Source organism: Staurois parvus, unplaced genomic scaffold (genome assembly GCF_062004578.1).
Source record: "Staurois parvus isolate SC_StPar_1 unplaced genomic scaffold, SC_StPar_1.0 ptg000064l, whole genome shotgun sequence".
Taxonomy (NCBI): Eukaryota; Metazoa; Chordata; class Amphibia; order Anura; family Ranidae; genus Staurois; species Staurois parvus.
In genome coordinates, this window is record NW_028317860.1 from 5,477,878 (window position 1) to 5,502,624 (window position 24,747).

At 43.7% G+C, this 24,747-nt stretch overlaps 1 protein-coding gene and 1 long non-coding RNA gene across 4 annotated transcripts in view; one reads left to right on the plus strand and one right to left on the minus strand.

The window, feature by feature from the left end:
• The window catches only part of ELF1 (E74 like ETS transcription factor 1), a 170,554-nt gene that overhangs the window by 48,771 nt on the left and 97,036 nt on the right, over positions 1–24,747 (minus strand). The gene's annotated exons all lie outside the window — the stretch shown is intronic.
• Positions 207–24,031, plus strand: LOC149469675 (uncharacterized). Its single transcript, XR_016311530.1, has 2 exons — positions 207–370; positions 23,513–24,031. It is a non-coding gene; the product is annotated as an uncharacterized LOC149469675 (long non-coding RNA).

A 24,747-nucleotide genomic window follows, 5' to 3' on the forward strand; every position in this document is an offset into this window, starting at 1 on the left:
CATTTTTAATGCTTACATTAGAAAGAACTGTTGTTTGCAATCTAACAAGATACACCTTGTATAAACTATTTAAGAAGAAAGATATGGTAGTTAAAGATCAAATGTAAGGAAAATTGAGAATGTCATGCATAACATCACAAGCTAATAAAACTGATAACAAAACCATGAGTTCTCAGCATTTGTCCCTCTGACATTTTCAGGTTTTGCCTGCACTGTAAATACATTCTTATCTGAAGAACAGGCTTGTGAACTACAGGAAGGAAACAAGCAATGACCACGTCACGGCAAACGCGAACATGCAAAGATCTGCACACCACAGCCACCCCACCCAGACACTGAAAAAAAGTGTAGAATGGAAACAGCTGTACTGGTAAGAGTATAACTGGAATCCCCCCTGCTCTGGCTGTTGTGAAAGAAGCAACTCCCAGGGAAGGCTCTGGAGAGAGAGAGATAGAGAGAGAAGAGGGAGGGATGAGGGGAGAGACAGCCAGAGGTGCACACACAGGGCTAGCAGACAACTCCTCCATTAAAATATAATGATAAAAGCAATAAGCTCACTGTATGCCACCTTTCCCATTTTATATTACAAGACAGCCATTTAAGCCGCTTTTCTACAGGCAGATCATGGTTATGGCCAGCCTGATGTGCAACACATGTGGCTAGCCTAACATTTATGGTTACGCGAAGCTCCAATTTTGCAATAAACATTGGAACCAGTTCTACGAAGACCTCATGTGTACCTATGGCTCCTTACACTTATCTGGGGGATATTTATTGCCCTCCACAGTTTTCAGTTGTCCACAGAGGGGAATGGTTGAGGCCTAAAAGAAACTCTTTCTGGTAATAATATGCAATGTATATACATATAACCTGCAGTAGCGGTTTTACAAATCGCTTAACCCAAAGTGTTAACGTCTCAAGGAGATATGGCTGTAAGTAATGACTGCAAATATGCAGAAAGTTCACATTCATACAAGTTCACTGAAAATTACATTTCAGTGTCAGGTGAGTGTTATGATGCACACACTGGTTGCCTCCAGGGTGACGATGACCAAAATTGCCGACCAAAGATCAATGTGCCACACCTCTCATGACTCCAAGAAAAGGTGACCAGTCTCACTAGCTTAAATTCTTCAATACTAGATGGAAACTTACTATTTGCCCTACAATTAAACAAAACATTAAAAGCCATGGCAGACAGTACTTCATAAACTCCCACCAGCTGATGCTATAAAACAGATACAATATAGCCATAGGGACAAGTACATTATAATACTATTACAATTGGCTATAACTATATGACCACTGAAAGGTTAAGTGGGTGAGCTATATTAGGCAGCCAGTAAACATGTTGTCCCTGAAATGTATGTGTTGAAAGCAGAAAAAAATGGGCATCACAGTTTGCTGTGTATGGTGCTGTGTAGCCATAGACCAGTCTGGGTGCCCATGTGTCCACAGCCAAAAGTGCCTACAATGGGCATGTGAGCATCAGAACTGGACTATGGAGCAATGGAAGAGCACCATGTAGATGGCCGAGTGCATGTGCATCGCTTACCTAGGGAAGAGATAGCACCAAGATGCAGTATGGGAAGAAGACAAGTCAACAGAGGCAGTGTGATATCTTGAGCAATTATCTGCTGAGAAACCTTGGGTCAAACCAATCATGTGGATTTTACTTGATACTAACCATCTACCAAAACATTGTAGCTGACCAAGTACACCCCATTATGGAAACCGTAATGCCTGATGACAGTGGCCTCTTTCGAAAAAGATAATGCACCCTGCTACACTGCAAAAATGGTTCAAGAATGGTTTGAGGAACACAACAACCAGTATAAGGTATTGACATGGCCTTAAATTCTCCAGCTCTCAATCCACCTTGCAGCTCACAAGACTTGAAAGGATCTGCTGCTGATGGCTTGGTGCCAGATACCACAGAATACCTTCAGAGGTCTAGCGGAGTCCATGCTTCAATGGATCAGGGCTATTTTGAAGGCAAAAGGGGGACCTACTAAAGATACACAGAGAAAAAAAGCCTGATAAAGGGAACTAAAGCAACTACCACATCTTAAGACTGGTAAGCTGCAATATATTAAAAAAAATTTTCTTGGGTTTAGACACACTTGAAAATATACCTGTGACTTGTCCCATTCTTATTAGTCCAAGTACTGCTGATATGGGAGGTCACATGGCAATTTCCTTTTCCCCCCCATGATCCAGTTCCAGGGTGAACCTTCACTAGGCCCTAGAGGTGGGAGAATTCCAAAGGAGACTGACTCAGTTTAGACAGGGCTTTCTACTCACGGCTTCTGCAAATAAATAAGTCAGTTGGGAAACATGGAGAAAGTAGGTTGGAGGGGTGTGTTAACCATTCAGAGAACCTGTTACTTTTCCACGAATAGCAAAGTGACAAATTGACTTTAAACTGAATTCAAATAGCAATTTGCTACATTATGGGGAACATTTAGGAATATTATTTTTCCCAAGCAGGATCCTGAAAAATATACCTTTTATCTGGAAGTTAATTTAAAAAATAGCAGTTAATAGTGCACTTCCTGGTACATCCTCATCGCGGTGTATCTGCAGTGTGAGATCTAAGCTACTGGTGCCTCTGGCTGCTACTCTCATGAGATTTGGAGCGGTGATATCACTACTGTTCTGCTCACTCTTCTCCTTGCTGGAGGCCCTGACATGAGGAAGCAAAGTCCTGTCTCTACCAAGAAGGGCATTTGGTTACTGGTCCTTTGCCTTCTGCCTGTAATTTTTGGGCTCAGCTTCCAGAGTTAGGTTCTTTGTGGCCACACCTCTTGTCAGAGGTCTGAACCAGGAAAAAAAAAAGTTCAACTATCATGCTGCAGTGCAAATTCACTTTATTTACGCTGTTCGCATACACATTTCAAAAGGTATCAGGGCTTTCCTATTTTGAGGAAAAGGATAACATGTTAAAGCTCCACTCAAAAGAGGAAGTTCCGTTTGGGAAGTGGGGGGCTAGGCGGTCAGAAACGGAAGTTGTCCTCTCTCCCTAGCTGTGACAGGTCCCAGAAGACTGTGCAAGTTGTCACGACCAGGTGCCCATACTTAGGATGCTGGCGCTGGGGAGCGAGGAATGGCCAGTGAAACCGGCTGCGCTGAGTACTCCGCTGGATTGTGGGACAGGTGAGTGGCTGTTTTTTATTTAAAGTCAGCAGCTACAGCTTTTGTAGCGGACTTACTTTTTTTTTTTTAGTTTGACTGGAGCTCTGCTTTAAGCAGAGACTACTTTTAAAGCAATATTACACTATTTAATTAGAGCTAAGGTTATTTATAGCTTTCAGGTAACCAGTCATGAATGACTGTTGATTGATTTGCAAACAAGAACCTTAATAAAGCAGTAGTTTTCCATGCAAATATCACTTGTAATATACTGTAGCTCCAGCTGGCAGTTCTGTCATATCTTCGAAGCTTATTCGACTGTGTAAAATTACAATGACAATAACGACAAGAGGAGTTATCCAATACTAGATGGAATGCTGAAAACTTTAGTAAAAACAGGCAAAGGAAGGTTAAATTTACTTAAGGTTTAGATGGCACTGAGACCCCATAATCAAACTCCATCAATAATGAGGGGAGAGCTAGCAATTCAACTAATATCTCATGTAAACACACCCTCCATCCAGCTGTGTGTGTGCGCAGATGCTCTGACAGCAGGAACTAATGGAGAATTACAGACAGCTTGGGAATGAGATCACAGATCTCCATGACCTCACCACATAAGAGCCTGCATTCACGAAGATGAACAGGCATGCAAAAGAGACATTACAACTGAAGCCTAGATGACCCACAAGAAATTAATGTTAAATATTTACTTATGCTTTCATTGTTTAAACGTTTATATTAATTCAATAAAGATACCACCTAACCTGAAGCCAGAAACTAGGGAAATCAATGATGGCGAAGGATCTGGGTGTTCTGGCAGATCATAATCTTTAAAAAGCATGCAATGCCAAGCTGTGGCTTCTAAAGCGAGCACAATATTTGAATTTTTAAGGCCTCACACACAGGACATTTTGAAAGCTCTCCCAGATGCTTTTCCTCCTGACAGCAGCGATTTTGTAGAAAAAAAAAAAGTCTGACATTTATAAAAGTGTCTGAATCTTTTACAAGCATTTAGGCACATTTACAGGTGTCAAGCGCTTGGGCCTTAATATATTTCATTGGTCAGAATAATAATTTGGAGGGGGGGGGGGGAGAGAAAGAAGGGGGGGGGAGAGAGAGAGGGGGGGAGAGAGAGAAGGGGGGAAGAGAGAGAAAAGGTGGGGGAGAAGGAGGGGGGAGAGAGAGGAGGGGGGGGTAGAATGAGGGGGAGAGAGAGAGAAGGAGGGGGAGAGAGAGAGAAGGAGGGGGAGAGAGAGAGAAGGAGGGGGAGAGAGAGAGAAGGAGGGGGGGAGAGAGAGAAGGAGGGGGGGAGAGAGAGAGAGAGAGAGCGAGGGGGGGGGGAGAGAGAGAGAGAGAGGGGGGGAGAGAGAGAGGGAGGAGAGGGGAGAGAGAGAGAGAGGGAGGAGAGGGGAGAGAGAGGGAGGAGAGGGGAGAGAGAGGGAGGAGAGGGGAGAGAGAGGGAGGAGAGGGGAGAGAGAGGGAGGAGAGGGGAGAGAGAGGGAGGAGAGGGGAGAGAGAGGGAGGAGAGGGGAGAGAGAGGGAGGAGAGGGGAGAGAGAGAGGAGAGGGGAGAGAGAGAGGAGAGGGGAGAGAGAAGGAGGGGGGAGAGAGAGAGAAGGAGGGGGGAGAGAGAGAGAGAGAGAAGGGGGGGGGAGAGAAGGGGGGGAGAGAGAGAAGGGGGGAGAGAGAGAAGTGGGGGGAGAAGGGGGGGATAGAGAGAGAAGGGGAGAGAGAGAGAGAGAGAAGGGGAGAGAGAGAGAGAGAGAAGGGGAGAGAGAGAGAGAGAGAGAAGGGGAGAGAGAGAGAGAGAAGGGGAGAGAGAGAGAGAGAAGGGGAGAGAGAGAGAGAAGGGGAGAGAGGGGGGAGAGGGGGAGAGGGGGGGGAGAGGGGGAGAGGGGGGGGAGGGGGGAGAGAGGGGGGAAGGGGGGAGAGAGGGGGGAAGGGGGGGGGAGAGGGGGGAAGGGGGGGAGAGAGGGGAGAAGGGGGGGAGAAGGGGGGGAGAAGGGGGGGAGAGAAGGGGGGAGAGAGAGAAGGGGGGAGAGAAGGAGGGGAAGGAGGGGGGGAGGAGGGGGAGAGAAGGAGGGGGGGGGAGAAGGAGGGGGGAGAGAGAGAGGAGGGGGAGAGAGAGAGAGGGGGGGAGAGAGAGAGGGGGGGGAGAGAGAGAGGGGGGGGAGAGAGAGAGGGGGGGGAGAGGGAGAGGCGCAGGAGTACAAAGATTAAAACGGGCCTGCACAGTGTAAAGCTGGCCATACACAGTAAAATTTGCCTCACACGTGGCCCTCTTGGCAACTTCCCACCCAACATCTTTTGACTGAGAAATTCAAGGAGCCAGGCAGAAAACAACTTCTACATCCAGGCACGGTTCAGGTATTGAGACAGCCAACAGCATTGGCTGTCAAAATACAATAGCATAGCCGCAGCTATCTAAAGTGGTATTAAACCTAAGAGCAAACATTATAGGTGATAGCTGCATTAGTTTTCTTTTCTTGGCTTTATTTTCATCTGGTGATCCAACCAGTAAGTCTGTTATTTTTCAAGTTAGAATGTTAGTACAAATTATTTACCACTGACAGGAGTGCTTACAATGATCACCTTTTTATTTATTCATGTAAAACCTTTATCCCAAAAGAAAACAAAAATGTTGCTGAAAATGCTTGTGTAAGTGTGGTGTGAGCTGGAGTTTGGCTTCAATTTGTCTGTATATCTAAATCTACCAATCTAACACTCCTTCCCCCAGACTGACAATGCTGCTGTGCAAAGATGCCCCTGTGCGCCTTCATCCAGAACAGAGGCACTAATTCAGAAGGTGTGTTACTGTCCAGATCATCTGGAGAAAACAGCCTAAAGAAAACTAATCCAGCCACCAGATCTAAGGATTGATAAACTAAAATATATTCCATTTTTGGTTTTGCATTTGTATGGAAGAAACTGTTTTTATATTTCACCCAGCCCCAACTTGAATGAAAAAAAAAAAAATCCTATGTTCGTATAGCCAGCCTAAAGGTGCCTATAGACTTGTCATGATCTGCACTAGGTCCAGCCAGAAACCATCAATTCAAGCAACAACTGTACAATATCTTCTTGGGAATAGATGAATCAAAATTCAAGCAGTTCAACACAGACCGGACGAATTTTGTTTCATCTATGGCTGTTCCAACTCGAAATAAGTTGATTTCACGATCAACATCTGTCAAAAGGAAAAATTGGAAATCTTTCACTTGACCAGAGGCTGCAGCATTGATCAATGTATTGTGACAACTGAGGAGTCCCTGCTGACAGAATACAGTAACACATGAGAGAGGATGTCTCCTTCCACATTGCTTATGTGGATGGGAGAATCCGTTCAGTTTTTTTTTCCCGATCAGTCTGGTGGCTAATTGAAAGAAAATAATCCATCTACGGACAGCCTTACCTCCCCTTTGTGGGGGAGAGCCAAACAGCTGGGTTAGATTTTCTCAGCTGATCACTATTGTTTTTCCCAAAGAAAAGCCAGTTCCTAGGGAGTCTGATCCCCCGCTCTATAAACTTGCTTGTTCTGCTGATCCACCCTGGCAAGTTTAAAGCAAGATATCTGATAGGAGAAAGCAATGCCAATAGAGTTAGCTTGTAAAACAACATATTGAAAACCCTTCCAATGGGCAGCTAGCCTATTCTTCTGTCTCTTGCAAAGCTACTAGTACCTCCAGTATTCTTCCAGGTGTGTCAGATAGCGTGTTCCCTTCTGAGCATTGTTGTTGCTCTCAATAACTGTCCCTACTGCAACCTTCATCCAGAGGTGGCTTTTTACTTTGCATATGTTTCTAGGCTTCTACTTCGTGCTGTAAAACCATAGACTTCTGCATTGCACAATTCACAAGAAGCTAATGTACTTCTTCCCTGTTCACTGGAAACAGCTAACACACCACTCCTGTGTTAGTTAGGAGATGAGTCGATAATTAAGTCAGTATGTCTGAGAGTGTGGGGGTGAACAATCAGGTGACCTTATTTTTAGACACATAATCCTGTCAAGCTCCTATAATGTCAACTTGGCAACAGATCAAAACTACAATGCAGTACAAGAATACAGTATAAAATGTTAAACATAGATGTAAAACTAATTTCATATTCCCTAGGGTAGTAAGCAAAACTTCCACCATTGTTCAGTCAACAGTTAATCATACACATGTTAAAGAAGAACCACTTATTTTTGTATTTTTACAAATAAAAATATAGCACTTTACCCCGATTGGTAGCCACATTGTCCCCTAAACACACCTTGTAATGCTGGCTGTAGCACTGCCCCCTTTTGAAACCCAAATTATAGGTGTCCCTGTGGGGGGAGGCACAGCTAGCAAAGAGCCCTGCCCCCTCTAAGCCAAGAAGGATCTGCCACAATTATGAACAATAAAAACACTACTTGTTCATTCCTAATAGTAAATGATCTCACAGAACGTAAAGTGGTTCTAAAGGCTCAGGGATTTTTACCTTCATGCATTGTATGCATGAAGATACAACAACTACCTTTGTGCAGCAGCCCCCCCCCCCCCCCAATACTTACCTGAGCCCTCTCTTGATCCACTGATGTGCACAAGTGGCTTTCCCAGGACACTCCGTCCACATTGGCTGAGACAGTAGCAGGAGCCACTGTCAATCACATCCAGTGAGGAGAGAGTGGGGGCTGGGCAGGGCCAAACCACGCTTTGTGTGTGAATGGACATGCAGAGCAGTGGTTCAGGAGTAAGCATGCTCGGGTGCCCCCTTAGTAAGCTGCTTGCTATGAGGGCACTTGGCAGGAGGGAGGGGCCAGAAGCATGGGTGTGATCCGAGAAGAGTAGGATCGGGGCTGCTCTGTACATAAACACTGTACAGAGCAGATAAGCATGACATATTTTTAAACAATTGCCTTTAAGGGTATGACCAGCTCAAATATATTACCAGCTACAGTATGCAATTTTGCTTATTTATAAAAGAGTCAGGAGATGCATTTCATTCCCCAACACCTGACTCCCACTCTTCAACCCCCCCCCCCCCCCTACCCCAAACAAAACACCTGTAATAACCTGATGAAATAAATGGATATAACTGGATATTGCTAAATAAATTAGGCAAATTGCTTTGTATGTAGAAAGACCTAAAGCACATTTGTTTTCAGTCATTTTTACAGAGATTGTACTGTATCTAAAAGTTAATTCCATTTTTTTCATTTTTATCAAATCTGCACAATGATGCCTACAAATAATCCATCTGTAATAAGTGATGTCCAGGGAAATAATATGTAAAAACTGTCAGAAATAAAATATTAGTATTAAATTCTGTGACTTGTAGACACACCCACACAGGGGCACACTGGGTGAACTCATTAGCAGACCAGCCAAGGACAAACACCATTAATCTATATTAATTAGTCATATTTAATGCAATTATGCTTTTACATCATCTGCTGGCAAGCTATTACATAACCCTCTTTGTGAAGAAACATTTGCTCAGTCAACTGTATTTTGTTCAATCCACCTTTGGAGAAAAAAAAAAGAAAAAAAAAATACATAGTTCTCTTCAAATAATACTATTTTTTTTAACCTGAGAATAGTTGGCCTCAGTAAAACTGGAAGTGATTGTAAAGGGAATTTTTTAAAACAAGAAACATGTCATATTTACCTGCTCTGTGCAATGGTTTTGCACAGAGCAGCCCTAACCCTCCTCTCCTCAGGTACCCTGCCAGTGCTCCTGGCTCCTCCCCTCTTTGAGGTCCCCATAGCAAGCCACCTGCTATGGGGGCGCTACTATGGGCTCTATCCCGAGTGCACTGTGTGTGTCCAATGATGCACACAGCATGGCTCAGCCCCCCCCCCCTCTCTCCTGAGGCTTTGATTGATAGAAGCAGGCCACTGCTGCCTCCATGTCCAGTGAGGAGGGAGAGGATGGAGAAAGATGCTGCTCTTGTAAACAGTACTGTATAGAGTCAGGCTCAGGTAAGGTGTAGGGACGCACGAGCAGAGCACAGGTTTTTGCCCGTGAATACATTAGAATACATTAAAGTCAAAAACCTTCTGCGTTTACAGCCACTTTAAAAACTACCCAATGTGGACCTAGACAGCAAAAAACAATGGCCAAAGATTTCAACACATCTCCATTAAAGCCAAAAAACTCTTTTGGCTGCAGGTAGGCCTAAATATGAGAGACGCTGTCACCAGACCATTTGTTTCAACAAAGATCTCCCATATAATTATATGTGCATTTAATATATTTCATGTATGTTATTTACCTGGAAACCCTCCCTTCTGTTGACATGTAAGGCTCCATTCACACTAGTAAGATTTCAGATGTGGCTTGAGTCACACAGAATTGCATGACAAAGGGAATGACATTGTCTTCTATGGTGCCTGTTCAATCAATGCAACTCAGCATGGTAGGATTTTTTAAAAGGTTAATGTACTACTTTGGTGCGCTTCATGTGTGATTGTGGCCCCACCAAATATTCAAACCACATCCAAATTACACTACATAATTGCACTGAAAATCAAATCAAAAATTGTGTCTCGGTAGTGTGAACCTATCTTAAAAGCTCTGAGACTACTTCTGGTACCACCAACTTGGATGAGCTGCCACTTAAATGACATTCTATAGTCTTCCCCCTCACTCGTTCCCTGGCAGCTACACAAAAGGTTATGTAAGGAGGTGAGGGGTGGAAGAGCTGAGCCACCACAGACCACCAGGTAGGAAGTCAAAATAACAGACCCACTCCAAACATCAGCATCTTAGATCAATAAAGTCTGCACTATGGAGTTCTTCATTCATGTTTCACAAAGCAGATGGAGTTTACTTTTTGTTCATAAATGGGAATGTGTACTGGTGTTAACACAGCCCTACATAAAGATATCAGATATTAGGGCAGCCTTTTTCAACCTCTTCACCACCAGGAACCCTTGAAATCACTTTCTGGTCTCAGGGAACCCTGGTAAAAATGACTATATTTACAACTCATGATACTTTAGTGTGATGATCAGTGGGAAGAATGCTCCTTACACTTGTAGTCACTGGGAAGAACCCCCCTCTTACAGATAGCTAAAAATAACAATGGTGTCAGTGGGAATGATTTGAAAGGCAGAAATTGCTAATTGCTAAAGGGACCCCCAACAACCTCTGGAGGAACCCTAGGGTTCCATGAAACCCCGATTGAGAAACCCTGTATTAGGAGATTTAAAGTGTTACTAAACCCATGACCCTGCATTCACTATATCTGGTCTTCAACAGCACACAGAACATGAAAAGGCAATTATTTTAGTAAATATAAACTGCTAAATATTTTTTTCTCACCAGCAGTTATAACAGTCTTGTGACTTCTACCAGTGTCCAGCTGAGCACTGGTTAAAGCTTGTAGGAAAAGTTTTCTTTAGGAGGATGCCGAACCTCTGACCAGTCTGGGCAGTGCTGATTGGCCCTGTGCTGATCACATGCACTCTCCCAAGAAAAAAAAAACAACCTCTCAAACTGAGCATGTGCAGTGTCTCCACACGCTATGTCTTATCAGGAGATAAGAGGGGGACATTGGAAGGGGAGGATCAGAGAAGTCATGATCAAACAGCATTTTTACACAATGCAGAGAATTACCCCTTAGGTTCCACAGTGAGTATAACAAGCATGCTTTATTGCATATACAGACTGAATATACTGTTGTGGGTTTAGTAACACTTTAAACATCTTCACCTAGCAACTATATTTGTAAGAGATGAACTACAAAACAAAAGTAAAAAAAAAAAAGAATCTGAACTTCCACATAAATGTTTGGCAAACAGAATATTGTTTTACAGCATAAGCACACCATCTATTAACCTCATATTCACAAATAAACCTCCTATTCTCCAGTGCGGTCTAGAGAGATAAGCAAACTACGCTTCTTTCACTTGCCACAGAAAACTAGGGGCTAGAAATCAGAAACAATTATGATGGGTACACACAGTTTTTTTTTTTTTTTTTTTCATTCAACCAGCTGGCTGAATGAAAAAAATGTACATGCTGGCAAGGTGCATTGATAATGAATGCTAGCACAACATCAATCCAGAGTTAAAATGCATTATATGTGTTGTAAAACATGCACTGTACCATGTGTTGCTACAATGCATCAATGTAAGTGGTGTGAAATTAAAAGGTCATGTGTAGCAATGAAAAGGTTTCTTAAAGCGGAGTTGCAAATCAGTTTTTCAGCCAGCCATTGGTATACTGCACCAAATCATCCCACTCCCTGCTCAGTAATATGGTGATCTTGGAATGTGCCTTCTTGTGATGCTGGAGAGGCTCCAGGAAATACATTCTTACTGCCCGTGTACTGATCCTGCTTGTATGAGCAAAAGCTTAGAGAGAAGTCAGACCAATCATGCAAATCTCATGAGTTTTAAATATAATGCAGCGCTAGAAGATATATGACTGCACCAGTGCTTATAAGGTGGTGCAAAATCCCTTGAATTAATATCAAATAGTATAGGCCACATATATTGTATGTGACCTTCCCAAACAAAAATGAAAATGAAGTAATGGCGTGTACCCCACACGGCTTCACTTCACAATAAAAACGCACAATATGAATGCACAGTAAAAAGATAGTCCAATAATAGTCTAGTAATCAAAAAAAGGCCACAGATAGATGTATTTTGATAAGATCCCTGTGACGTATATAGTCCGGCGTTGTGCAGAAAAATGAATAAATTGCGCACTCACCGGAAGCACAATTTAATTGTGCGTTTATATCTCATACACCAAAGATCACTCCAGCTGTGGATGGAAAGAAGCTCTGAACAGGTGATTCCGTGATGGGGGGTGCCACATCTGGGGGTCCCTTATGGTAGACCTGGCTCCAAACAGGATCAGCTGAATGTTACTCTGGGCCCTGGGATAGTCACCTTGTGGTCCTGAGGGATTAAATGCTCGATGTAGAGCAAAAAAGGAATACCCATAGTGTAGTATTTAGGTCAAATATAAAACGAATTTATTGAAGATTAGAGCAAGAAACACTTAACATGAGTATGGAAGTAAAATCAACCCTTGTGCACAAAGGATGTCATGAAATACACACTGACCAGCTGGTATAGGAGAGTGGCCGCCGGACCTCCTTGATCCGGCGGCTTGACGAAGGAGGAGCCCCTGCTAGGCGTGACGTCAAGCCGCCGGATCAAGGAGGTCCGGCGGCCACTCTCCTATACCAGCTGGTCAGTGTGTATTTCATGACATCCTTTGTGCACAAGGATTGATTTTACTTCCATACTCATGTTAAGTGTTTCTTGCTCTAATCTTCAATAAATTCGTTTTATATTTGACCTAAATACTACACTATGGGTATTCCTTTTTGCTCTACATCGAGCATTTAATCCCTCAGGACCACAAGGTGACTATCCCAGGGCCCAGAGTAACATTCAGCTGATCCTGTTTGGAGCCAGGTCTACCATAAGGGACCCCCAGATGTGGCACCCCCCATCACGGAATCACCTGTTCAGAGCTTCTTTCCATCCACAGCTGGAGTGATCTTTGGTGTATGAGATATAAATGCACAATTAAATTGTGCTTCCGGTGAGTGCGCAATTTATTCATTTTTCTGCACAACGCCGGACTATATACATCACAGGGATCTTATCAAAATACATCTATCTGTGGCCTTTTTTTGATTACTAGACTATTATTGGACTATCTTTTTACTGTGCATTCATATTGTGCGTTTTTATTGTGAAGTGAAGCCGTGTGGGGTACACGCCATTACTTCATTTTCATTTTTGTTTGGGAAGGTCACATACAATATATGTGGCCTATACTATTTTATATTAATTCAAGGGATTTTGCACCACCTTATAAGCACTGGTGCAGTCATATCTTCTAGCGCTGCACTATTTATGTTATATTGTCAGTTTGAAGGTTTATGGTTTTTCCTTTTTAGTGTATCAGCTGCTGTATTAGTTAGCGCTCACTGAACCCCCTATTATTAAATATAATGCAGATTTGATATTTTAATTCTATAGCTTTCATTAAGTAATTTCAAGTGATCATTCCATGAAGGTCCTTGAGTAAACACTTCTAGTTGTTGGGTGACAACGCTCTGTCCCCATTAGCTGTGCTCCTGCATTGTAACCCTGTCATGCAGACTTACGATAGGGACTTCAAACAGTTATTTCAACACATTACATTAGCATGGTCCATGGTTGTCACCATCCTACCTGACGAAATGCCATAGACAAATCACTAGAGTGCACTTATGAAGACAGGATTTTGCTGAATAGATACTTCAGGAGATCAACCTCATCTTTTTAGTGCCCCCACCCCCCAAAGTATAAGCAGGTCCTTTGGGTTGAGTGATTGTAATGATCTGTTGCATAGTGTAGTGAATTGCATTTGTAGCTTACTGGTTGCTCTCACTTCCTCCCTGGAATTGCATGAAAATCCAGAAAACCAATTCCAGTCAAGTTGCTATCTGGCTCCTAAACAAACATTCAAGTTTAAGGTCATTAAAACCATGATCCTCGTCAAAGGAGGTTAATAAAATGCATGCCATTGTTCCACAGATATGAAACGAGTATTACCTGCAAAGCCAGATTCCTCTCAAACAATTTAAGGATTATGGTGGGCCAGTGTGAAATGTACAAAGACAACAAGAAAACCCATAAAATAGAGATTACTAAACACTGGTATTGCTGGGCCTTATGTTAGCGTAACTGAAAGAAAACTGTATGTAAATGCCCAAGATTTTCTTATTTTATTAAAATAGATCTGGAAAACTGCTTATCACCTGTAAAAGGCATCTGACTACAACCCAATACAATCCAAAGTAACAAAGAACATGAATATTTTGTAAATGTCCAGTGTATCAGGAAAAGCTCTGTTCCTTAGTGCTCCTGTATCTTTGTGACCATACTACATGCTTCCCCATGCCTTGCTTTATACTATACTGCAGACACCCCTGTGCCTTACTTTAGACTACTTTCTACAAAGGTCCGGTCAGTAAATGTTTCTTCCAGCGGTCCGAATCGCATGTTTACACCATGATTCAGAACATTTACATAAAAGCCCCTATCCTTTTTTTTTTTTTTTTATTATTACAATACCGTTCTTACATCAGTGTCCCGGTGTCACAGACCCACTTCACATCACAGTTCCCCACTGAACAGCAGTCTTCTGAATCCACCCTTCAAAGCGACGTATTCTGCCCCCACTGCACACCACCCCCCACAGTAGTGTCCTCTGCCCCATCACATAACCCCCCCCCCCCACAGCAGTGGTTTCCTCTGCCCACGGCAGCTCTGCCCCCCCTCACATCACAGCCCCCCATAGCTCTGCTACTGTTTACATCACAGCCACCCGCAGCTCTGCCCCCCTTTACATCACAGCCCCTGTAGATCTGCCCCCTTTACATCACAGCCTCCCATAGTTCTACTCCCCTTTACATCACAGACCTCTGCAGCTCTGCCCCCTTTATATCACAGCCCCCTATAGCTCTGCTCCCCTTTACATCACAGCCCCCAAAAGACCTGCCCAGCCCCCCTTTACATCACAGACCCTCACCGCTCTGCCTGTATACACAATATCACCCTGCAGCTCTACCCCCCTTTGCATCACATTGCCCCATAGCTCTGCCCTCCTTTAAATCACAGCCCCCAATAGCTCTGCTCCCCTTCACATCACAGCCCCCAATAGCTCTGCCCCCCTTTACATCACAGCCCCCAAAAGCCCTGCCCACCCCCCCCTTTACATCACAGACCCTCACCGCTCTGCCTGTATACGCAATATCACCCTGCAGCTCTACCCCCCTTTGCATCACATTGCCCCATAGCTCTGCCCTCCTTTAAATCACAGCCCCCAATAGCTCTGCTCCCCTTCACATCACAGCCCCCTGCAGCACTGCCCTCATTAACATCAAAGCCCCCTACAGCACTGCCCTCATTTACATCAAAGCCCCCTGCAGCTCTGTCCCCTCTACAACCCACACCTCTGCCCCTTTACTTACCTACCTTAGTAGGGTATAAAGAGAAGAGAGCGGGAGAAGGAAACAGGGCAGTCCTAGCAACCAATCATCTGCTGGTTAACTTAAAAAATTTATTCTGGCAGCTCACTCCTGCCCTCCATCCAAAGCTGCTATGCCTCTCACTCTCTGTCAGGGTGGATAAAAATCAATGATTTTTTTTTATCTTTAGCAAATTTATTTTAATAAAATGCTTTTGGAGTAAAAATCTATCTAAAGATAGTTTTCTATTTAAGATACATTAATAATTTAGTTTATTCAACATGAAATAGAGCTTAGTTATGTAGCATGAAGCTGTATATTCTGCAATATTTACATTTTTGGTAAACTCATTCAATGAATCCAAGCTCTGCAAGCTGAGATAACATGCACTGCATTGATGCATTCACACAATTTCACAGTAACCATGAGAAAAAAAAACATGAAATAAAAGAATTTGAGTACCATATTTTCCGGCGTATAAGACAACGTGGCGTATAAGATGACCCCTTCCTTTTCCTGTTAAAATGTAGTGTTTAGGCTATACTCGCCGTATAAGACTACCCCTCTTCCAATGCACACCAGTGGGAAGAATCGTGCCCCATCATTGGTGTCAGTGGGGGGGAATAGCGCCCCATCATTGGTGTCAGTGGGGGGAATCGTGCCCCATCATTGGTGTCAGTGGGAGGAATCGTGCCCCATCATTGGTGTCAGTGGGAGGAATCGTGCCCCATCATTGGTGTCAGTGGGAGGAATCGTGCCCCATCATTGGTGTCAGTGGGAGGAATCGTGCCCCATCATTGGTGTCAGTGGGAGGAATCGTGCCCCATCATTGGTGTCAGTGGGAGGAATCGTGCCCCATCATTGGTGTCAGTGGGAGGAATCGTGCCCCATCATTGGTGTCAGTGGGAGGAATCGTGCCCCATCATTGGTGTCAGTGGGAGGAATCGTGCCCCATCATTGGTGTCAGTGGGAGGAATCGTGCCCCATCATTGGTGTCAGTGGGAGGAATTGTGCCCCATCAGTGGTGTCAGTGGGAGGAATCGTGCCCCATCATTGGTGTCAGTGGGAGGAATAGTGCCCCATCATTGGTGTCAGTGGGAGGAATAGTGCCCCATCATTGGTGTCAGTGGGAGGAATAGTGCCCCATCATTGGTGTCAGTGGGAGGAATAGTATCCCATCATTGGTGTCAGTGGGGGGTGGAATAGTGCCCCATCATTGGTGTCAGTGGGGGGTGGAATAGTGCCCCATCATTGGTGTCAGTGGGGGGTGGAATAGTGCCCCATCATTGGTGTCAGTGGGGGGAGGAATAGTGCCCCATCATTGGTGTCAGTGGGGGGAGGAATAGTGCCCCACCGTTGGTGTCAGTGAGGGGGGGGGGGAATAGTGCCCCATCGTTGGTGTCAGTGGGAGGAATAGTGCCCCATCATTGGTATCAGTGACCCCAATGATGGGGCACTATTCCTACCAATGACACTTGCTGGCCCCTGTTCCAGTATGGTGCTCCTGCAGCCAGCATTTGTGGTTGCAGCAGCACCTCTGGACGGCACACTTACCAGCCGCTCCTTCAGTCAATTTTCGCGGGGCCGCTCGGCTCCGCCTCCTCGCCGGTGATTGGCCGCCTGTGTGCCTTTCCTGAGCTACAGTTCTGGCGGCCAATCACCGGTGAGGAGGCGGAGCCGAGCAGCCGCGCGAACATCCAGTGGCCGAACTGAATGAAGGAGCAGCCGCGCTTCCTGGACCAGATCGTCGTGGGACCGGAGCCAGGTAAGAGACAGCAGCCCCTGCCCAGCCCTGTACTTAGTGTCCCTTGGAAGGGGGGGGGGGTGGCGGCACCGCCCCCCTAAAGAGTGTCAGTATGCCGTATACCGGCGTATAAGACGACCCCCGACTTTTGAGAAGATTTTCAAGGGGTAAAAAGTCGTCTTATACGCCGGAAAATACGGTAGTTCTCTAGCTATGTGTGATTAACCTATTAACCTAAAATCGGTTCTAATACTGCTGTTTCACTAACCTGACAGCTTATTATTCTAAAAAGGAAACCTTCATTTGGTTTGCAAATATTAAAGATTCTAACTACCAGCAAGAATGAGTCGGATTCCTTACATTTAAAGAGCAGCTGTCATTTTAGATCCATCATGGTAGCGCCAGTTAGCACTCACTTGCTGCCGCCACATCCCTCACCTTGTTGTGTCACTGCCGCATCACCAGCTGTCATATTAAAGTGAATGGGACTGTCGGTGAGTCAACAGCGGGTCAGAGGAGGAGCTGCTACAAGACAGAGATGACAGTTGCTCTTTAAAAATTATGATTTAAAATCGAGCCTTTGCACTAGTGATTTAAATCAAATCCACCCTGCTCTCTGTCCAGAACTCTTCTGTCTCCAGATCTCTGCTCTGCTGTGATAATGACAGCGGCAGAGGCTGGGGTAAAGAAGCAGCTCCTAAATAGACGGCGGCGGTCCAGATGGGACAGTGACTCGATCCAGATCCAGACTGCAGTTAGCCATTTAGTGATACCTGCTTTATACTATATTACATACTTCCCTGTGTCTTGCATTATAATATACTGCATACACCCCTGTACCTTGCATTATACTATACTACCTGCACCCTGTGCTTTGCATTATACTAGAATACATGCATCTCTTTGCCCTGTTTTACACTACAATACACCCCTTAGGTCCACTAAGACCTCTTTCACACGGAAGTAAAAAAATGCCACATTTTTACAGATCTGAACACAGCTGCATTGTTGTCTATGGGATAATGCACACAGCTGCCTAAAGAGGATTAGGGATGCAGTGATTAGTACAGAGATGTAAAATAAAAATATAAAATTTTACATTTGAGTGTAGTCATTTTACGCATGTATACAAGTATTTATACGCGCATATACTGCAATGCGGCTTCTTGCACACGCCACAGTTTTTATCCGATCCGAACATAGGTGCATTGTCGTCTATAGAATGGACAAAGCTGTGTAAAGATCAGTAACTTACGTCCCTGTGCAAGAGGCCTAAAGGTCTCAGAATCACTGAAGGATTTTTTTGTGTTTGTGGCTGATGTAGGCTAGTGGAAAAAATGTACTTTTAGGCCTCTTGCACATGGACGTAATAATTTACTGATATAAATTTGGACAGAAAGATCCTGAGTAAAATGACCCGTAAAGTCCTTGCATAAACATGTGTAAAATTCTTCATTCTCTTTTAGTTGCCAAATGCACCTGTCATGAGAGAATTATGGAGGCCGCCATTTCTGGCCTCTCATTCTGAGAAAGGTGGTTCCCAGGCTGTCGAGTTGATGGTTTGGCTTCAATGCACTCTGAGTCACGGACCTGTAACAAGTATAGACATAAGAAATTCTGCTCTTTTACATCATGCATGTTTTGGGGCTGTGACTAAAAAATATCTAAGAAAGACACAGTCAGCAAATAGTATTTCCAAAAGTATATCAGCATTGGCAGCTCCCATATGATCTCATGATGGGTGTACTTTAAGTGGTACAGGAAAAAAGAATGTTCAAGAAGCACAGCTGAACTGAAAACCAGCCACATTCACAAACTCTGTTTCACAAAAGGATGGAGGTCCTCTACTCCCACAACCGTGCAGGTAAAATATAAGATGTTATGGTTTTTCATAAATGAAAAAATGGCTGCGTTTCTAAAGATCCCATGGGAGAATCTGAGCGAATAGGGACTCCGTGGATTGAATTCCATGGGTTGTAGAATACCTACTGAAAGACTGACTGGCCCCTGTTAGCAGTTTAACACATTTAATTAGCCTTACGGCTGGCCTACATTGAGATACATGGTTGTGTAGTTTCATTTCCAAACTCCTTGCCCTTACTCCATTCTATGAAACCCTTTTCTGACCCTTTTCTATTTGATTTCCCACCTCTTCTTGCAAACATTATGTTTTATTCTCAAATATTATGTTCTCTACCATCACCATATCCAATTTACTTACTTATGGGCTTCAACCCAAAAACCTGTAGAGCCATCCAGAAAACCACAGTGTAAGGGATTTCCGGCAAAGAGAATCGCTACCGGGAACGCGCATGCGCGAAAGATTCCGCAGAAAAGCTGCCGGTTATGCAAGGCGCGCAGGAATGCACGATCGCGCACATGCACACGCACAGCGAAGGTTGGCGCCAGACGGGCTATTTGAAGAGGGTCTCTGCTCTGGTTCAGTGCTGACTGGTCTTCCGCTCCCCCGTGTCCTGCTTACTCCTGTACGATTCCTTTGTTGCTGACCCGGCTTGTTCCTGACCCGACTCCGATTTCTCTCCTGCTCCTGGTTCCTGACTTCGGCTCTGCTCCTGACTTTGGCTTTTCCTACGGATTCTGTAACGCGCTGCCCGACTGTTGATGACCCTGGCTATCCTAAGACTCTACTCCTGTCCTGTGTCCTGGCTACCTACATTGCTCTGCTGCACATCGGGCATTACCCAGAACCTGCTCTGTCTGCTACTACGGTACCCAAATCAGAGGATACTCTGCCTACCAAGGTCATCATCTGCAAGAGCCGCAAGCAACAACCACTGGCGCTCTTGTCCCCCTGGTCCCTAGACTCCCTCTGTTCTAACCTCAGCGGGGTCAGGGCTAGTGACACAAGTGAGGCCGACCTCGTCAATTCAGTCTCCTATCAGGTACGTGACACACAGGTTATCAGAGAGGTGGTCCTGCTTATTCACGACAGGTTTTCTTTCAAACTTCATTTTCTTGGCACTAGAGTAACCAATGCTCCCTGTACAGGTGCCAACCTGGTTGAACTCCCTTATAAATGCCCCAATATCCTTTGTAACTTGTGCTTTAATGATTGCAAAGGGGCTTAAAGCTGTATATTTCCTTTATATTAGTGATGGACTGTCTGTATTTGTAGGAGTAGCACTTGCTTGTACTACCTTGCATATTTGCTAACTTCTGATTTTGAAACAGAAAAAAATCAAGTTTGTAAAATTGAATGAATAGATAAATGTGACCCACCCCAAAAACAAAAGCAGACTACCACTGCTACAAGTGGATAAACTGGTGAGGCCTGTTCAGAGAGGGACTCACCCATCCCCCATTATGAACACATGCAAACTGGATAGCAACAGTAAAAAATAAGACAAAAAATAGAAATATGAAACCACCTTTGTACTACCGAGAACACTGCATCTGCATTATGGCCTCAAAGAGCAGGTTGTATCTGAGAGACTATATAAATGAATTTACTCTTTATCATATTAAATAATTGTCTCTGCATTCCATTATTACTGATTTTAATAATAACTTAAGACTTAAGCTGTGAAGTGCAACGGCAGACCGGGACGGAGCCCAATCACTCCTGTAGCAGATGATGCAAGTCTAAAAAGGAGGGTTGCACACTGCTGGTACCATCCACAAGAAACTTTATTGAAGACTGCTTAGACAAGGTTCTGCCATGGTGTTCTGTCTGAGCAGTCTCCAATAAAAGTTCCTTGTGAATGATACCAGTGGTGTGTGACCTTCCTTTTCTAGCACAGAAATGTATTATTCTCATAATAATTATAAGCAGATGTCCAGAACACCTCACCCCACACATGTCAAAGAGTCCCCCATCTTCCCTTACATCATAGTGCACCCCCCTACCTTGTGCTGTTGCAAGGAAGCAGAAAATGCAGGGTCTGGAGGGGGACCAGAGGACAGCTGGAAACAGCTGCTGTAGTCTGTAGTCAGGAAAGGTGGAGATGAGGGGGTGCTGCAGAGAGGCAGAAAATCTGTAGGAGTTCTGTCCTCCTCTCTGCTGAGGACTGCCGAGATGGGGAGTAGAGACGAGCCTCTGTAGAGACGCAGGATCTGGAGGAGGAGTTCTGTTCTCCTCTCTGCCTTCACTTTAGGCTCATTTTCTACAATCACACACTACTTTTCCCAATGACTTATTAACAAAGTGCACTTGCTTCTTGTATGGCCAATTTCAAATAGCTTGTTTGAATTGTAAAGCATCACTATTTTTGTGGTTTTAAAGCTGAGCTTTGGGGGGGGGGGTGGGGGAGTTTTACTCTTGCAATGGACCCCTGTTCCCATTGCAAGGGCTAACTTTTAGTTTTGCCTAGGGGTGATGAGTAAGAAGATAAGTATATCACCTTGTTCATCATTCTCTAGACAAAAAAGGTTAGTTAACCATTAGTTAACCGTTGTGGGAGAGCTTTTTTTTCTTGGGGAGTTGGGGGGGGGGGGGGGGGGGACTAAAACCTCTAAGGTTTTAATTTCAGCCTGTGTCCCTGTTGCAGATTTTCCCTCACTTCCTGTCTGGTAATTGTTCTAAGTGGAACAGGAAGTCAGAGTAAATTTCTCCAACGTCCCTTATAGCAGTAAAACCCAAACAGAGTTCTAACCCTTCCCTACTCTATTCAAAACGAAGAAAAACATTTGGACTGAACACACTTTAAGCAATGTTTTAAAACAATTGTCAAACACTGTTACAAGGTCATTAAAAACATGGTGTAGAAATGTTCCCTTAAAAGTGGTGGTAAACTCTTGTGTGCCATTTTAACCTTACTTGTAGGTAAAATTAATATCTCCTAAACGAGCACCGTGCCTGGGGTTGTATACCCATGCCGCTCAGGCAAACAATCCAGATCAATCCACAACAGGTGCAGGTTTTGGCTCGCCACCACACATCCTGCAACAGAAAGAAGGGTCAGCCGCACACCAGAGGATGATGAATATAGTGTGTATTTATTGATCCATAGGACACACAAAACACCAGGACATGAATACAGAACTTAACGTGTTTCACACGATCTCGTGCTTAATCATAACAAAGAAAACAACAAAAGTGCTGTCTTATATAGGTATTAGTTAATAAAGAACACCTGTCCTAATCAGCACTCCTGAATCCTGAGGGTACGCCTACTAATACATTGTAACAAAACATATAAAACCATTGTATCAAAAGTAGTACTTCTGATACAATGGTTTTAATACCTATATAAGACAGCACTTTTGTTGTTTTCTTTGCTATGATTAAGCATGAGATCGTGTGAAATGCGTTAAGTCCTGTATTCATGTCCTGGTGTTTTGTGTCCTATGGATCAATAAATACACACTATATTCATCTATCCTCCGGTGTGCAGCTGACCCTTCTTTCTGTTGCAGCTAACATGTTGGCCAGCACGGAGAAGGGACTGAAGGAGATGGTGTGGCAGACATCTTCACCTAGGAGGATCCCTTTACCTGTTTTATAAAGCCCTTATACTGGAGAAGTCCGGTCCATGCTCATGGTTTCCTGAGATCCCCCACAAGGATCAGCACAAAAACGCTACTACACCAGTGTCATTCTGGATAAGATAGGTGGTGGATTTCCGCTTTGCATCATGAGCACTTTTGAATATCCCACTTGGTATTGCTGCACCTTGTAGTACCACAGATTTTCTTCACTAGATGAAGAGCACTTATTCACCACTTGGCATTTCTGTGATTTGCAGTACCATGGACTATTCATGTATATCACATACTGATTGCTGAGATTTGTTGTGACACGGATAATTTTATTTGATTTTTAAGATTTGAAATGTTTATCAAGTTTATATCACACTGACATTGTATGCTCACTATATTCACCTAAGCACTTTATTATTGCATTGGAGAAATATTTTTTAGCGCTGCACTTTTATCTGTATGAAGTCTTCAGGATGGCCACAATAAGCCGGATCATACCCTCTAATACAACCTTTGAGCTAGCACAGGCTGTTAAAATTCCATTTAATGCTAAAAACTTTCCATTTTAGTTTGACGGTATTAAAAGAGGACTTAGAGCCTGTCATTTTTTTTATTAGTTATTGGCATGTGTTCTGCTGACCCTCATTAGGACAGAAAATGAGGGAAAATCTAAAAATGTGAGGCTGTCTAAGAGAGGATTTCCCTTAAAGAGATTTTCTCTTGCTTCCCGTTGAATGTACAAGGAAGGAAGTGAAAGATATAACACCAATGAGACACTTTTTTTTATTTCCTTTTTTTTCCCTTTTTTAAATTATTTAACTGTTACCTACTCTATCTAAAAATGTTATAAAGAGTCTTTGTTTTAGATATACTTTAAGGGCTATTCTAGAGGGATACAATAAAGCACTTTTGATTGCGATAAGTACTTGTTAACAGGGGCGGACTGACCATTCAAGCACTGCCCGAGGGCCCGGGGTCAGTAGGGGGCCCCATGAAATGCCCCTGGTACCTTTTATAGGCTTTGTTGGGTGTGTTTTGAGTGTGGGCAAGGACACAGGGGCCTCATGATCCCCTATTGCCCGGGGGCCCCATGAGTTGTCAGTCCGCCCCTGCTTGTTACCACTAACAGTTTTTCCCACTTTTCCAATTGTCAGGTGTTTTAATATTTCCCTCTGTCAGGTAACAAAGAAGAGAAGAGAAACAACTATGAAAGACAGACTGATTATTTATTTTCCTTAGGTAGAGATCTGCTAGCCTGTCATGTAATATGTACTACTCACATACAGAAACCTCAAAGGTAATGCTATGATGTCATACTATGAAGATGCCATCAAACATAAGCTCCCACCACCATCACTATCACCCCCTCACGCATGGTCACCATTCAGAAATACAGGAGCTCTCACACTGGATTCCTATCCCACATGTTTGTTCAAGATCATTGTCAAAAGGTAGAGAAGAAATCAAAGAACTAAAATCCTGGAATATGCCTTTTCAAAATAAGTCCGTTCTCAGATATGGATATATAGATCTTTCAATTAAAATGTACAGTTTTTGGTTGAATCTTCTGTATAGTGCTGATTGGTTGAAAACATGAGAGGTGTGCTAAAAAGTACCATAACTGGCAAATCTCGACTTCAAAAGTGACAAATGGATAATTCATGGTAACTTTTCCACACTTTATTACATACAAAGATAGCTGTTCACACTTGTGTGTTGCTGCAACCTGTTTACCAATAAATACTATTGTCACATTTATTTGAATCCATTGCTGCAGATTTCCTCCACCTCTATTAGCTGCTTCCAGTCTATATGCACAAACTCCAGCTGCACATTTGTGCTCTGAACTGGACTGAATTCCTGACAACAGTGGGTTATATCTGCACAATGTGTGTTTGCAGAGTTGCTTGTAGTCACAAGAAAACAATCGGGAGACAGCTGTCACCCTATAACAGAAAGCACCTGAATAAAGACATTCATGACAGGATTACCAGGTATTAGATTTTAAAAGCTGCATATCTAAAAACATGGAAATGCATTAACATGTTACATGAGATTTTGCTGATTGGGTTTAGATTTGATTGGAGTTAAATTTAATTTTAAAAAAAGCAGTCACTGTTTCCCACCTTGTGCTAGTTGCATGCTTTTTATGCATTTTCCATGTGCTCCCATTGAAGTCTATTGGACCAAAAGAAGCACCTGTACTTTATCCCAAGTGCCATGGAAGCATGTTGCTTAGGTGTGAACAGACCCCATAGACAGCAATATGAATTTTCACATTGTCATGATGGCCAAAGCCTGAAAAATCACACAGGCGTTAATGGGAACTAAAAGTAGACTCTTTGGCAGTAAGTAGGAATTGGGAGCTTGTATACAGTCATGTTAGTATAAATAAAATACCACATTGTGATATAGTGATAGATTGGGCTTCACAGGGGTGCTGAGTAGTGGCATCGTATTGCTGCCTAGACACC